The sequence below is a fragment of the Alexandromys fortis genome, unplaced genomic scaffold (genome assembly GCF_014885135.2).
Source record: "Alexandromys fortis isolate MF-2015 unplaced genomic scaffold, M_Fortis_MF-2015_v1.1 scaffold_220, whole genome shotgun sequence".
Taxonomy (NCBI): Eukaryota; Metazoa; Chordata; class Mammalia; order Rodentia; family Cricetidae; genus Alexandromys; species Alexandromys fortis.
The window spans coordinates 646,392-663,139 of NW_026068099.1; the positions used below are offsets into that span (position 1 = coordinate 646,392).

General features: G+C 43.4%; 1 protein-coding gene and 1 non-coding gene across 2 annotated transcripts in view; one reads left to right on the top strand and one right to left on the bottom strand.

The window, feature by feature from the left end:
• Marchf4 (membrane associated ring-CH-type finger 4) overlaps positions 1 to 16,748 on the bottom strand; it is a 129,179-nt gene that overhangs the window by 65,875 nt on the left and 46,556 nt on the right. The gene's annotated exons all lie outside the window — the stretch shown is intronic.
• LOC126489502 (U2 spliceosomal RNA) lies at positions 4,214 to 4,402 on the top strand. Its single transcript, XR_007588945.1, has one exon. It is a non-coding gene; the product is annotated as a U2 spliceosomal RNA (small nuclear RNA).

Genomic DNA, 16,748 nt, shown 5'->3' on the forward strand with positions numbered 1-16,748 from the left:
GGACATTTCACTGAAAATGACAAGCCTGAGCTTGGTGTGTCGGTTCATATTGTGCCGCAAGTCATCATATACTATGGAGGGAAGCAAGGAGAATGTATATGGGGACCACGGGGTTACTATGCACCAGGAGAGTGCCTCCTGTGCTTGTCACCTTCTGATAGGAGCAGCCACTTGGTAAAGCAGCCTTCATCCCTGGGAACTCCAGGGTGAGCAAACTGACAGAGATATTTCCCACCTCCATTCTTCTCTTTCCTGAAAAACCAAGTTGACACACTGGCTGTAATTGTCCTGAGAAACCACCATGGACTGGACCTACTTTTCTTTAAGGGGGGCGATGTATGCATGGCCCTGGGAGGAATATGTTGCTTTTATGCCGTCTATTCAGGTGTTATAGAGAAACCCTAACAAAACTTAAGGAGACCTCCTCACTAGGGAGGAGGAAAGAGCAAAGTTCTAGCTGGCATGAATCACTTTCCAACTGATCCCCCTGACTGACAGCTCTCCTCACAAGTCTGATAGGTCCCCTAATCCTCCCGTTCCATGTCCTGCTCTTTGTCCCCTGTGTTGTCAATGCCATTACATGCTTTGGTCGGGATCGCCTAGGCACTGTCAAGCTTGTGTTTCTAAGGGCACAGTGCAACCCCCTGTTTGAGCCCCTAGACCAAGATTCATCTCATTAGTCACAAGACAAAAGGGAAATGAAGGGAGCAAGCAAAAGCACCTTAGCCCGAGTACTGCCATTTTGACTTCAGACTCCATTTTACCTGCAGAGTGAAATAAAGTTCAGGGTCCAAAGCCCAGGGCGCTGAGAACTTTCCGATGGCTGACACCCCCCCCTCCCTAAACCATAGAAACAGTTGTTATGTGTCTTTAGTTCTCTAGAAACATCATGGCTGTTCCTGACCACCCAAGGCACCAATGAGTCTGATTAGTTGGATTGAAAGGCTTGCATTGTATATTGGCTGACAATGATAGACCACACAAGGAAAGTTCCTAATCTTTGATTTCGGATTAGTGAAAGTTGTACCTGTGACTTTTTACCTATAACCCTATCACCTAGAGATAAGCAGGGTTAATACTTGAATATTTCCTTTATAATCTTTTTTTTTTTCTTACGAGATATTGAAAAATAAAAACTGGAGTCAAACTCTGGATCCTTTTTAGATTTGGGAGAATATTCTTTATAGTTAAATAACCCACGGAAGCATTGCGACAGACAATTCTTGCCACTGTGGCAAAAATCCTAAACTTTAAGATCACATCCTTATCGTCAACAGTTGGGTTTCTCTCATTTTAACACGTTACCAAAGAACCACACAGTAAGCGTTTTCAGCTGAGATTTGCAGAAGATTGAATCCCTGGGGTATTTGAAAGATTCCTGGGAAATCCTTGTCTAGAGATATAATTATTTATTCTCCCACCCAGACTTCGGAACACTTGTTGCAACATTCCCTTCAGCATCATTTTAACTTTTTATTTATAATGGATGTATTAGGGGCCCACAGTATCTGCTTGATGAGTTAAGTTATATCTTTTCATTATTTACAAAATTGGATGTTGTTGGATTTAATAAGTTGGGTTAAAATTTTGTATTAAAATTTTAGTTTAATAATAGTGTTTTTTTATCATGTTGATAAAAAACAATCAAGACTCCATATTGACAATAGACATCCTAGGGACCCATGTGAAGAATGTTTGGCTGCTATTTAAACCAAAGGAAGCACCTTTTGACCCTCTGTCATCTTAAAAATACTAGTGTCTGCAGAAGACTTTATGTTTCCCACAATAAGAAAAAAGCAAAGTCTAGAATCCCAAAGGTGGTATTTAACCAAAGTTTTACAAGTGCAAAATCTTCACTGAAATAAAGTTGTTTCTGTCATCATCCCCATCTAGTGTTCATGTTTTCAGTTAGTTTTTAGGGATTTGATTTCTGGAATTGGGCAATCAACATTTATCAACGTCTACTCTAAGGCTACCGCTCTCCTCCAATGTGCACTATACAATTATAAAGAATAAGGAAGTGGACATCTGGAGAAGGAGGAGGAAGGACCAGGAGTTTAAGACCATCCTGGCCAGGCAGTGGAGGTACACACCTTTAACTCAAGCGCTTGGGAGGCAGAGGAAGGCGGATCTCTGTGAGTTCGAGGCCAGCCTGATCTACAAAGTGAGTTCCAAAACAGCCAGGACTATTACACAGAAAAACCCTGTCTAGAAAAACAAACAAACAAAAAGACCATCCTGGGCTACAAGGTGAGTTTGATGTTAGGTTGAACTACTTGAAACACCATCTCAAAAAACTCGGGTGTGTAGGTGTTGACCTCGGATCAGCATAGAAGAAGCATCAGCGTGCTTTGCCTGATGGCTGCTGCTTAGCAGGGATATGCTGCTCTCTGCCTCAGCCACAGATGAATCAAAACAGAAAAACTGCTACTAACAAAACCACCCTAGATGGTTTTAGAAGGATCAACGGTGAAGTGTTAAGCAGCAGTCCAGCTTTCCTTATTCAGTGTGTGTGTGTGTGTGTGTGTGTGTGTGTGTGTGTGTGTGTGTGTGAGCAGGAAGCACAGGATGCAAGCAGAGGTTACAGAACATGTTAAGGAGTCCCAGTGTGTTCTGAGGATGGAACTCAGGTCACCAGGCTTGGAGCAAGCACCTCTACCCACTGAGCCAGCTCTTTGGCCTCTTCATTTATTAAGTTTTAAGTGTATAATTGGAAGGAGAGCCACTAACTCCATCCCCCTCTCGCATCCCGGATTTCATGTCTTGGTGTTAAATGAAATGAGGATTAGCGGAGAGCTCAACTGCTTTGTTGCTGTGCCCTGTAATCACAAGACGCCATCTGGAAAAATTTAAACCAAATCTTTAGTGCATACCTTATACCAAAATAAATTTTAGATGGACTTAACATTCAATGACCTTTAACAAATCCCTTTTGTGTTTATGCCATATGCCAGATGTTAGTTTAGGCGCCGAGAATGCAAAATAGCTATGACTTCTGCCCTCCGTGAAGTTTATAGTCTAGTTGGGGAAGCAAATATTGAATAGACGAGCTGTACTATGCTTCTTCTTAAAATAAAGGTCATAGAAGAAATGAGATTGAGGGGAGAAAGAAGAACTGGCTTGACAGAAGCTTTCCAAGAGGGTAACCAGAAAGAGTTCTCTGCAGAGATACTTCTAATCATGAGACAAAGAGGAAGACAGGAAAAGAGTGGCCAGAAGGGTCCGGGAATCAAGAGAATGACAAAACACAAGAAGAAAATGCAGTAAATATTTCCTTCTGCCCTCAACAGAGTTTACAGTCTAGCTGGGGAAGCAAAGGCTAACTAAAGAAACAAAGGGTCATAGGATAAAGAAGGCTTTCACAAATATGATCTTTTGTTAAAGCTAAAACTCTATGCTATTCAGACAGCATCAGAAGGTTTTAATGTCTTCATGGCAGAACCTCCATGAAAATGAAGACAATGGTAAATTGGGGGAAAATGTAATTTAATGATAATAAATAGTTCTCATTACTATACAGAAACTACTTTAAACTAAATTTCGGAAAGTTTTTGGCATTACCAAAAGGGGAATGAAAGTCAGAGGAATTCACAAAACAAACAACTCAAATGGCCAAGAAACACAGAAAAATCTTTTAAATTTTGACACGTAGGAATACCCCCATTCAAAGGCTGGAGAGTTGAACCAGTGGTTAAGAGCACTTGCTGCTCTCATAGAGGACCCAGATTCAAATCTCAGCACCCACATGGCAGCTAATAACCATCTATACCTTCAGTTCCTGGAGATCTGATGCCCTCTTCTGGCCTCCATGAGCACCAGGCTCCTGTGTGGTGCACAGACAAACATGTAGACAAAGCAGCCCATACACAGAAAATACAAAGAAAGAATGTAAGGACAGGGGAAGGAGGGAGGGAGGGAGGGAGGGAGGGAGGGAGAAAAGACCCACAGACAATTGAGGTATATCACTTTTACTCCTGAAAATGTCAAAGATTTAAAGAAAAGATAAATCTCAACCTCTAGGAGACCCTCCCTTTTTGGTGGCATTGACTATCTAGAGGGCTGACAGAAAAACGTTTGTAAGTATTCATATTCTTCAACTCAGCAAGTCCACTTCTAGAAATATAGCATAAGAAAGTGTACTCAGTTCCATAGGAATATTTAACTATGAGAACATTCACTCTAGAATATTCTACCACAGCTGAAAATCAGAGTCAGCACTTCTAGGCCTTTTGGCTAGGACCGAGTGCATTATCTGTTAACCATTGGACAGCTGATGCCAGCTGTATCTGAAGACAATATATTAACTGGATTGTTTGGAGCAGGGAGATGGCCTAGGGACTAACTAGCTTCGCTGTATATATTAACCTGACTTTGCAATTTCTCTAGGAATAGTGCAGCCCTGTGGGGACTTAGCAACAACAGCAACAAAACCCAGAAAACCTTTTCCCAGAATGGATCACAGGGAAAAAATTGAGAATGACTTTGTTCAGCTTGCGTTTAGCTGACATGGAAGTATGCTCAGGATGCTAAGTTTAAAAACTGTGCCTTTCAAAATAGCATTTATGATAACATTCAATTACGTTTTAAAATTTTGTGTATCGGGGAATGGAGAGATGGCTCAGTTCTTAAGAGCACTGGCAGCTCTTGCAGAGACCCAGACTTGGTTTACTGCACACATAGCAGATCACAACCATCTGTAACTCCAGTTCCAGGGGATCTAACACCCTCTTCTGACCTCTGTGGGCACCAGGCATATATGTAGGACTCTTACATACCTGCAGGCAAAACATTAATGAACATAAAAAAAATCTTCAAAAAATATTGTGTATGTGATGTCCTCAAAACATTCTTTTCCTTCTTTTTGTTTGTGACAAAATGTTACTCACAAGTCCAGGCTGATTTTGAACCCAAGACCTACCTCAGCCTCCCCACTTTGGGGATTGCAGTCTTAAGTCAACGCTCTCAACAGCTGTCCTTGAAATATTAACAGCAGTTCTCTGATGGATACGATTAAGTGTAATTTTACTTTTCTTATCTTTTATATATGTTCTGTGGCCTTTTCTAGAATAATATATGTATTATCTTGTGTGTGTGTGTGTGTGTGTGTGTGTGTTTAAATCAAAGCTGTTTTTATATGGAGATGGGTCAAATGTGAGTCGCAGCAGCCAGTACTTTGGGGGTGGGAAGGGGCTGGGAGGTAATCCTCTTTGGTTTCCTCCCCCAGGGACGTTGTTTGATCAGCCCTGCCACCTGAGCCCTTGGGAGCAGACTGTTACTCAGGGGAGGTGATATTCTTCCCCAGCACCTCTCTGTCCCAGGTTTAGACGCGGTTGCCATCCACCTCCTTCTCTGGCTCAGTGTATTCTCTTTCCCCGGGGAAACAAAACCCTTTGCATGCTCTGATTCATTGAGCAGCTGGAGGTCAAGTCACCGCAGCCTCAGACCGCAGGTGCCTGGGGTGACACAGAGTAACATCTCACCTCCAGAATAAGGGCAGCTCTTCCGCCTTCAAGACTTTGAAATGTCAGGAGTGATTAGAAAGGTCACTTGTCCTGACAGCTCTCAGTGCTTCCCGGAGAGCAGCCTTCCTGCTGTGAACATTCTTAATTGTGCTTCCTGTGGCGGGTGCCAGCCTGCTCAGTTCCTTATAATGACGGAAGCCCTACCTTCCACCCATCCTCCAGCAAGAGAGAGAGAGAGAGAAAGAAAGAAAGAAAGAAAGAAAGAAAGAAAGAAAGAAAGAAAGAAAGAAGTCAAAGATCATAAAATCTTGGCGGGGGTGGGGGTGGAGGGGTGGGGGGAACAAGGGAGTTCTCAGACAACTAGAGTACCAGTGGGATTTCTAGGAATAGTGTTTGAGACCGGAAAAGGAAACACTGTTGAAGGACAGGTGACTACTCTCCTGGGGCGGGAGTTGGGTCAGAACAGAGAGTGAGGGAAGAAGAGACACTGGAGGCAGAGGTTCTCTCCTGGCTCTGTTGCTCTTCACTCCTTGCCCCACTCCAGAAACTCCAAGGCCTAACAAAAAAAAAAAGTATTTAAATGAAGCCCAGTGTGAGCTGGGAGCAGGTGATCTGGCCACCTGCTTTCAGAATTCTATCCTAAAGGTAGAGAATGGGTGTGTTTAAGAAGCTGGCCATATCAGAGGAATCTAAGCAGAGGACCAGAGATGGGTTGCCTGGGTGGAAGGGAGGGGAAGAGAGGAGGAAGGCAGGGCAGCTAGGAAGCCTCCGGAGTCTATCAGAACAAGCCTGCTGTGGGTGCCTCTCTGTCTCCCTCAGAGCTTTCCTTACTATGGTGAAATAGCTGAGGAATGCTACTTTGTAAAGAAAAGAGGTTTCTTTCTGTTCAGAGTTTTGGAGGTAAAAGTCAGAGGAGCCATATTTGTTAATGGTCTTCTTTCTGGCAAAGTCCCAAGGTGGCACAGGGCATCTTGAGGCAGCAGGCAGCCCCCCCCACCCCCGCTTCTTATAAAACCACTGGGATTCAATCTCAGAAGTTCTATCCAACTTGCCTTATCCAAACCGAACTCATCTCCCAAGACTCCCTCTCTAAACATCAGCTTAAGCTTCACAGTGAAGATCAAACTCCAGCGTGAATTTCAATGGACAAACCATATTCAAACAATATCACATACTAAACCATATCCTCCCATTAATGTTTGTTGTTGTTGTTTTAGTTTGTTTGTTTTTTTTTCTGAGACAGGGTTTCTCTGTGTCACTTTGGACCCTGTCCTGCAACTAGCTCTGTAGACCAGGCTGCCCTGGAACTCACAAAGATCTGCCTGCCTCTGCCTCCCAAGTGCTGGGATTTAATGTTTGCACCACCACTGCCCAGCTCAATTAACCTTCTTATAGAAGACTTGCCCTCTGGTGATACAGTGATATATTAGCTGGAAAACTATCTTATAATGAATTATTTGTTTGACAATGTTATTTTTGAATGTGTGTGTATGTGCGCACGTGTGTGTGTTTCTGCATATGACGTATGTGTTTGTGCATGGGGACATAAGCACATACATACATGTGCATGTAGAGGGCAGAGACTGACATCTGGTATCTCCTTTTGTTACTTTCTATCTCATCTTTTTACGATTTATTTGCTCACTTTATTTATGTGTGCAGGCTCGGGTGACTTTATGTGTCACGTGTATCACATGCCGTCAGAGACAAGAGGACGTCAGCTTCCCTGCACATGAAGGCAACTGTGAGCCACTTGATATGAATTCTGGGAACCAAGTCTGAGACCTCTGCAAGAGCAGTAGGCACCCTTAATCGCTCAGCCATCTTCTCAGTCCTTCTATTCTATTTATTCATTTATTTTGAGACAGTCTCTCATTGTACCTGGAGCTCACCAATTTGGCAAGGCAGGATATCCAGCAAGTTCCAGGGACCCCCCCACCTCTGCCTTGTTAGCCCGGGGATTATGGATATGCACCGCCACACATCGCTTTTAACATGAGTGTTGGGGATCTGAGCTCAGGATCCTGGGCATGCATGACAAACATTTTACTAATACAATGATCTCCCTAGCCCCATTCTTTGAAATTAATTTTATAGAGACTTCTGGGAAAATTGGGATATTTTTGTTGATTTATCATGTGTTATCAGGGAAGTAGAGCAGAGAGTCTGGACTCTGAAACATCAAGTCCAACTTCCCTGGTCACTAAATCCCCTCTCCTAACTGGAGGCAGCCAGTTCCCCACCACCTCAGCTGAAACAGAGGCAGACACATCACTCAGCAGGCAGACAAGCTCCTCCCTTGAACCAACTAATGCTCTAGGGACTGGGGTGGAGGGTCATAGGTCCTATGAAGATAATTAAATTCAGACAGATATCAATGGAAGGTGGTAGAAGGTAATCGAAGAAAGCCTCTCTAAGGAGAAAATTCGAGCAGAGACAGGAATAAGTTGGTGACTGTTGGAGGGGGAAGTTTCCTGCTCCTGGCAGAGGGGGGCACATTCACAGGTCCTCAGACAGGAGCAGGATCAGCTGTCATGGGTGAGGAGAGGCAGGAATTGAAACACAGAGGCACCACAAGACTATTTCTCATTGTCTTGTTGGTCATGGAAGGAACTTCATACCACTAACTAATGGGAAGCATCTGGAGTTTGGGAGATTTTCTTCTCCAAACTTTAGCGTCATAACAACAACAACAACAACAATTCATTAAAAAAGGATTTTTTGGGGCTTTTGCAAGCCGAGATGGTAGAAGAGGGTCACATAAAAATAAAAGTTGTCTGTATTAGGGAAGTGGGGTTATGGAATTGGTTTTTTAAAAATGAATTTGTTGTTGAAATGTTTCTAGAATATAAAACATAGCAGATAGGGTGGTGTTTCTGTTCTCCAAGGGCTTGGAGTTGTACCTAGAGCAAGTGGGGTGCTGGTTGGGCAGGGAAGTGAGATTGTTGAGATGCGTTGCATATTCTTTCTAGGGCAAGAGGATGAAAGACTATACAGGCCATAGCTGAAATAAGGAGGCATAATTCTAGCTTCTTTACTTCATTCTCAGACTTTGCCTATCTTCAAATTATCTGTGCTCTCTAGAGAATCAAAGACTTGAGGAATAGTACTATTCTGAGTAATAAGGCTATCGGCCTTCTGTTGACCTCTTGAGAAACACAGAAAGTCTCCATGTGACTTCAGGGTACCAGGATTTATGCTGCAAACATGGTGGAACAAACTAGACTTTCTGCTTATAGGAGGTGATGGGAGAAACAGGATTGGCTTAGGAGTCTTCCACTTGTCTCTGAGTTACTTCTCAGATGACAAAACACCATGACCAAGGCAATTCATAAGTGAAAGCAACTAATCCTGGTTCCGGGATGGTAGAGCCCGTGGTCATCATGGCAGGAAGCATAGCAGCAGGCAGTGAAGCATGGTGCAGGAGCAGTAGCTGAGAGTTTGCATCTCCTCTGATAGCTGGAGACAGAGAAAAAGAGCTAACTGGGAAAGAAACTTCAAAGCCTACTCCCAGTAACATACCTCATCTAAAAGGCTACACCTCCTAATCATTCTCAAATAGTTCAACTGTAGACCAAGCACGTAAACATATGAGCTTATGGGGCCATTCTCACTTAAATCACCAGAACTTAATCTTGGAATTTAATGCCCCAGTCTACCACACTGCTTCCTTCCTCAGGCACTGAGACCACCAACTGTTCCCAAGGATGGTTAATTCTCCTCCTCTTTTATAAGAATTTGATTTAGATAATAATAAAAATGTTTACTGATTAAGCAACTGCTTTGGGCAGGGTTTCTGATATACATTTCACACAGCTTATTTTATTTAATGCTGTGAAGACGATTTAATTGACCTTCATTTTATAGAATGAAATAATTGAAATCAGAAGGATTATACCATTTTTCCAAAATCACAGGGCCATCCAGGCATGGTGGCAGACTTCTAGAATCCCAGCACTCAGGAAGCTAAAAGAAGAAGATCTCACATTTGAGGCCAGCCTGGACTATATAATGAAACACTGTGCTGTAGGAATTCCTTCAGCCAGTAGTAACCTTTAAGTTACCAGCCCACTTGGGTGTGGCCTCTTATACTATAAATGCTTACGTAAAGCACGTTTGCCCTCTCTTCCGGCTGCTGGATTCGGTTGCCGTTTCCCTATTCATGCAGAGGACTGTGATCTGTAAGTCTACCCCTAAATAAATAACCTTTCATTGTACTGAATTCTGAGCTAGCGTGGGATTTCTTTTTAAGCATCCATCTTCAACACTGTCCAAAAAAAAAAAAAAATGTGCAGAGCTAGTCAATAGGCAACCCAGGTTTAACCGCTGCGCCTACTCGTTCCTTGCCTGTTCTGAACTAGCACACAATGAAGAGTAGTAACTACCTAAAGTTTCAAAACATTCCCCTAAATTAGGTAGCTGTGAAGAGAATTGTGCTGAAAAGACAGAATTACAAGACACAATTCCTGGCGAGGTGAGGTCGGGTAGCCTAGGAAATAGGCTTCTTACTCTCTGTGAGAGAATAGTAGCTTTCCAGTCACAACTCCAACGCTTCCTGCGGCCAGGACTCATCCATTCACTCATTCAAACAAACATCTAATTAAACACCAACCCTGTGCCGGACAATAAAGATGCAGAGAAAATGAAAGAATGGTTCCTACTCTCATGATGTTTATGGGTTTTTTTTTTTTTTAGGTAGGTAGACAGACAGATAGATGTATGAATAATATGAAAATTAATATTAAATGCAATGATGGAAGGTCCCAAGCAAAAGAAGAAAATGAAGTGCTATAAGAACACCTAAAAAGACTTGGTCTGTTCTTGAGGGAGCGATGCTGAAACTGAGGTACAAATGATGATCAGGAAAAGAGGAGGGCTGTTCAGATTCCTCTTCCCTCTCATCTTGCCCCAGGAGACTCCTGAATCCTCTCGTGTAGAGATGAGGGGCCGGAAGACATGGCTCCTGCAGGCTTTAGCTTTCAAGCCACCCCTGGGAATGTTGAAAGCTTGGTTCTCTGAAGAGAAAGAAGAGGTGGCACAAACCAGCGCAGAGACTCCGGATTTTATCTTCTGATGCCTATGTATCGGTCTTCCGGACTTCTTAACTGGTGGCACAAACCGGCGCAGAGACTCCGGATTTTATCTTCTGATGCACATGTGTCCATCTTCCGGACTTCTTAACTGGTGACGATGTTAACCAGGCAGGACTGCTCCTGTCCTGTACGCCGTGTTTGCTTGTGTTTTTAAAAATCCAGGCCTTGAGCCATGAGGACTGAAGATGAAAAAACAGGCTAGGTTTCCCCGCCTCCAACGACCCAGCTACCCCTGTCTAGTGAACCACTGCCTGTTCATATATGCCGGGGTAGTTCAGCCATCTTCAGGGCAATTCTCAACTTCTTGAGATTGTAATATTATTTCACACACATATGCACACGCCCATTTTCCCTGTGAGAGAGGTTTCAACACTCATAAGGAGTCTTACAACTGCTCTGAGGATCCACAGACCCGGTTGGGTGGATCGGAGAGGGTTTTGTGAGGACGGAAATATCCTATGACAGACCAGAACTATTTACTACAAAGGCCAGAGGAACCATAGCGTCCCTTGGGAAGACGATGCACAAGACCCTCCTCCCCGCGGACAGTCGGATTATCCTGCTGTATCTACAGTGGCATGACTCCTTGGGCTTCTGGGGTTTGTGAATGAACGCTTCTAATCCTGGCTTAACGAGTGCCTGCTTCGCTAGACGTCCCAGCGGATAGCATAGTAAGTTATGCCTGTTTCATCCTTCCCTCCTCACGCTTACAGCAGTAAATTTTCTCAGTTTTCCTAACCATTCAAGCGGTTAGCTCACAGAGCAGACGGAGAGAGTCCCTGGGTGAATCTCTCCATCTGGACCGTATGTAAGGTGTGGCTCTCCCAACTGTGGAAACTGCTATCTACTGTACCACCTGAATTTCAGTTTCAGCGCCTGAAAGATGAGTGCAATGATTAGAACTCCCTTAGAAGACCTTTTGAGACCCAGTACTGTAAGCAGTCTATATCCAGCGGTCTACCTAGTGACCGGCGCAGCCTAGCCTCAGCATTGATCCCCTGCCTCCTTCTTAATTTTTATTTATACTTTGGTATAAAATTTTTCAGATATAGAAAAAAATTCAGATATAGCTGGCATAGTGATGTACTTCTGTAATCTTAGCACTTGGGAGACAGAAGACTCACAAGTCTGAGGTCAGCCTGGGTTACATAGCAAGACCTTCTCTCAACACATTGAGATATAGTTTACATACAGTGATATTCACAGATTTGAAGTGGCCAGTTCAATAAGTTTGACTAATCCATGCCTGTTTTAATAAAAAGTCCTCTTGTTTTCTGTAGTCTGGATTTATAAAGACTTTTTGTTTTCCAAATGCAGGATTATGTTATAATATGTAGCCTACCTGTGATTGGATTTCTATCTCCCTCAGATGGACAGACACTAAAACAGCTCTTCCCCACTCCAGACAGACTTAAAACCTAGAAGCGATGTGATGCCGTCAGCTTTCCCTCCCTTCTCTGCATCCTGGAGAGACTGAGGATGAGTCTGTTTTATTTTTAGGCACCCAGGGAAAGTGTTTCTACAACCTCCCTCAGTCACCTGTCTCAGCGCTTAGCAACCTGGAACACTAGAAAGCCCTGTCCCTGTGTGTACCTGGCTTTAAACGAGTAATAACAACTAACGTGGATACAGTATGTTACCAGGGCCACAGCTCAGATAATGAGAAGGCAGAGCAAGCTTGGCGGCATGAATGCAGATGCAGACATGCTGAGATCTATGCGTGTTGACTCCGTGCCTTCCCCAAACCAAGATCATGATGCGGGGAAGGGAGGGCTCCCACCAGAGACCACAACTGGGGGAAAACTGAGTCTGCAGCTGCTGGATCTTCAGGTTCTTTTCTTTCCCCGAAGGGAAAGATAGAAATAAATACTTTATGTGAAATAAGGTTTTTAAACAATGGCTTGGTTTAAACAAAAAAGGGTTCGGTAAGCCAAAAAACAAAACAAAACAAAAACAAAACAAAACAAACAAACCTTACTGCCTAAATATAGCCCATGCTGGGTTTGCAGAATCTCTCCCTGCTTGTTTCCTTTAGTACTGAGAACACCTGCAAGACAGGCCAGGCAAGCAGACATACAATCCTGATTTTAAGCGAGGAGACAGCCAAGACTTGGGCACCTCTGCATGACCCCCACAGACAGCAGGCTCGCACCTCCTGGATCTGTTTCACTATGCCTCCTGCTGCACCCCATCTTTATCCTGTAGGGAATTAGAGCACCTGCTCAGCTCTCGCCACCCACATTTTATCTGTCGTTTGCAAAGAAATAAGGAGTGAATGAGTCAGAGCAATTGTGTGGACAAATGCAGTATCCTCTTCATAAGCCTGGAGCAGTGGCTGGGCTTTAAAGATTTGTGGCATTAAAATTCATTATGCCAAAGGAGGCATACTTATACAACATAAGGTCCCACGTCACCTCAGCAATGGGAAAAGTATCAGGTTATATTAGACCCTTGGAAGCAATGGCGATCACTAGAAGAACAAGATAATGTTACAGGACCAAATGCCCACAGACTAAAGTGGAAATTTTGAGCCAAACAAACCTTTCCTTGTTTTTAAAATAATCATCTCAAGTATTTTATCATAATAACAGAAAACGACAAGTTCAAGCCCCTAAGTAATCCCTGTGTCAAAGAAGAAATCAAACGGAAATCTCAATCATTAGGAATAAAAATATGACACACCGAAGACGTGAACGCAATACAATTTCACTTCCGTTCACCTCACATATACGAAAGAAGAAAGGCAGAAAAGCTAGATTTTATCTGAATAATTCAGAAGAATAGCAAACAAAACCCAAGGCAGAGAGAAGAGAGTCATAAAAACAAGAAAAAATGAATAGGAAAGGAATGAGTGGTTGGAAAGGAATGAAATGGAAAACAAGTGCTCAGAAGGAGAAAACAGCACAGCCAAACCAAAGAAACAAAGAAAGAAAGGGAAAGCTGAGCATGGAAGTACACACCTGTAGTCCTGGCACTAGGGTCGCAGAGGCAGGGGATCGTGAGCTCTGAGGCTAGACTGGCTAAATAACAAGTTCCAGGCTAGCCCTGGCTGCAGTGAGACCTTGTATATAAACAAACAAATGTGAAATGCAATGGACGCATCTCTGGCAAAGACAGCAAGAGTACAGAGCCAAGGCAGATGCAGCAGGAGAGATGGATCTATGAACCCACAGCGACAGGGGCAGCATGCACAGGTTGCAACCAGAAGGGGTCCCAGCGCTGAGAGGGGGACATGGGCTCCCAACCCTAATCAGGAAGCTGTCTTCAAGTGACAATTGCTTACAAGGAAATCAGCTTCTCCAATGGAGTCTCACTGGATATATTAGCCACACTTGAGGGCAGGCACCGTGACCAGCTGTGGAACAGCACAAAATGAGCTCAATGGTGTTCTCATTGATTAATAATCTTACTGCTCTTTTGCTCATATAGTAGTTTTTGATTTTGTAATTTTATGGGTTTTGCTTTTGTATGTGTGTTTCCTGTGTGTGTGTGTGTATGTGTTTTAAATCTGGTTTGCTTTTTGTTACTTGCCTGTTTGTTTTCTAAAGAGAGAGAGAGAGAGAGAGAGAAAGAGGACATGGAGTTAAGTGGGTAAAGATTTTAACTAGAAAGGGAGAGATACGGGCTGAAGAGACGGCTCAGCAGTTAGGAGTCAGAGTGCTCCTCCTTAGGATCCAAGTTCTGCTCTCGGCCCCCATCCCGGGCAGTTCACAACCACCTGTAACTCTAGCTCAAGGGAGGTCAATGTCTTCTACCTTCCGTGGGTAACCGCCCTCCCAGGGACACAAATAAAACTGAAGAGAAGCTCAACTTACTCGTTTACCATAAAAGGAATAAAAAGTCTGACTGTCTCCGTCTCTGCGAAACAATCCAGAGACCAGAATTACACACAAAGATATTTGTAAACCTCAGGGCTTCACTACTAAATTACTCTAAATATCTGAGAAACAAATGACATGGATATTATGAGAACTGAAAGAAACAATAGAATACTACATTCTGTGATGCTCGACCTAACATGAACATTAAATGAAAGTAGAATGGCTAGCCAGTGTCTCACATGGCACAAAAACCTTAAGTACAGCCTTTGAGAATCGACTCCACCCACACTTAACACCCCAGCACCTTTGGGACCAAGCTTCATTCATGTCGGAGACAGAATACAGTAGAAAAGTCACATATTTCTCTGTGTGTGCATGTGTCTGTGTGTCTGTGAGTTTTGTCTTTTGATTTATTTTTTGAAACAGGGTTTTTCTATATAGCCCTGGCTGTCCTGGAACTGACTTTGTAGACCAGGTTGGCCTTGAACTCACAAAGATCCACCTGCCTCTGCCTCCCGAGTGCTGAGATTAAAGGTGTGCATCACCATCGTCTGACTCATAAGATCTTGCGAAGAAGAAGAAGAAGAAGAAGAAGAAGAAGAAGAAGAAGAAGAAGAAGAAGAAGAAGAAGAAGAAGAAGAAAAGACTCAAACCTCGGGATAAATGTTGCGTGGTGAACTAGGAGCCAAACAGTTTCTATATCTCTTAAAGACCATCTACAAAAATCCTAAAAATTAACAATCCCAAGAAATGATTGAAGGTTTCACTCCCCTCCCCCATGGTCAGAAATGAAACTGATATGTTCACTGTCACCTGGAAGTCTGAGGCATGTCAGTCAATAAAATAAAAATGAATAAACTGTCATCAGAATTAAAAAGAAACAAAATATCCTTTATAGCTGATCTGCTGTGTGTATAGGAAAAAAGAATCTACAAATTATGATTTTAAAGCTATTTTTATCATTTTTTAAAAAAGGTTTAAGGCCACTAGGGAAATTAATTGATATGCTCAAAGGAAAAGGAAAGTTTTTTTTTTTTTAAAAAAAAAAAACTGTTTATGAGACCATCAGAAATTTTAATGACAAAACTTTGGTGAAAGAAATTTAATAAGATACTCTTCCCCCACCTCCACCCAAAGCATCTGGGACCGCAAGGCAATCACAGTCAGAATTCCATCCTTCCTGTGGAAATTGGCCTCTGTTCTGAAGTGTATGGAGGAAAGCAGGGGCGAAGAGAGAGCAATGCAGTCTTGAGGAAATGAACTGTGTAAAACACCATGCATCAAGGCCTACAGCAGAGCCATGCTAACACAGTGTGATGTTGGGTTGGGTGGACAGAGTTCCCAGAAGCAGTGTCCGGATGCAGACAGACACATGGGGTGAGTGGGAGGACTTATTCAAGAGCAATGTGACGCTGTAGGGCAACAAGAAGCTGGTCTTCTCGATGAATAGTGTGATGTCAGCTGCACACTGTGAGTGCAGCCCTGTCGGTGTGATGATGCAGCTGTTGCTGCTTTGATTACCATCACAGGACTGGGCCCCCTCACATCCTGTCATGAGGGAGAGAGAGGATTCACAAGGCTTGCAAGGACTGATGGGGCCCGTGAGGCAGAGCCGAAAGAGTTTATGAAGCTGCCCATAAGGAGGCCCCATCACTCTGCAGTGGAATATAATCGATTTAATGGTTGCTGGAGAAAGGGGGGGGGGACTCTTCTTCCCTACAATGGAGCCATGCTCCTGTAGCTGACCCCTCACCCGCAATCCTATAAGTAACCCTAACTAAACTCGATGTGCGTGGACTAATTTCTTTGACTTGTTACCAGAGCTCTATCTGCAGTAAATGGACACTCACTCATATCTCCTGAGGAAAAAGGTAAGGAAGTCATACTCATGTGTGTGTGTGGGGGGGAAGAGCATAAACTCCCTTTCCCCCATCCACAGTTATCAATTCTAGCTTGATTAAATGTGAAAAGAAAATCTATAAAGGAAAAAGGAATGTTTATGATCTTCGGTGGTGGGGGAAGGTAATTGGTTAATTATAATAAACCAACTGCTTGGCCTCATAGCTTAGAAAATAGGTGGGTGGAAAAAACAGAATAGGATGCTGGGCAGAAGAGGAAGTGAGGTCAGACTTTGCTCTGCTTCCAGAGGGACCGGACAGCCGCCATGCTCTGCTCTCCCAGGCAGCTGCAACCCACGATGGACTTAGGCTAGAATCTTCCCGGTAAGCGCACCTTGGGGTGCTTACACACATCATTAGAAATGGGCTAGTCCAGGTGTGAGAATTAGCCTGTAAGGGCTAGAGTTCATGGGCCAAGCAGTTCTTAAATGAATACAGTTTGTGTGTTGTTATTTCGGGCATGAGCTAGCCAAG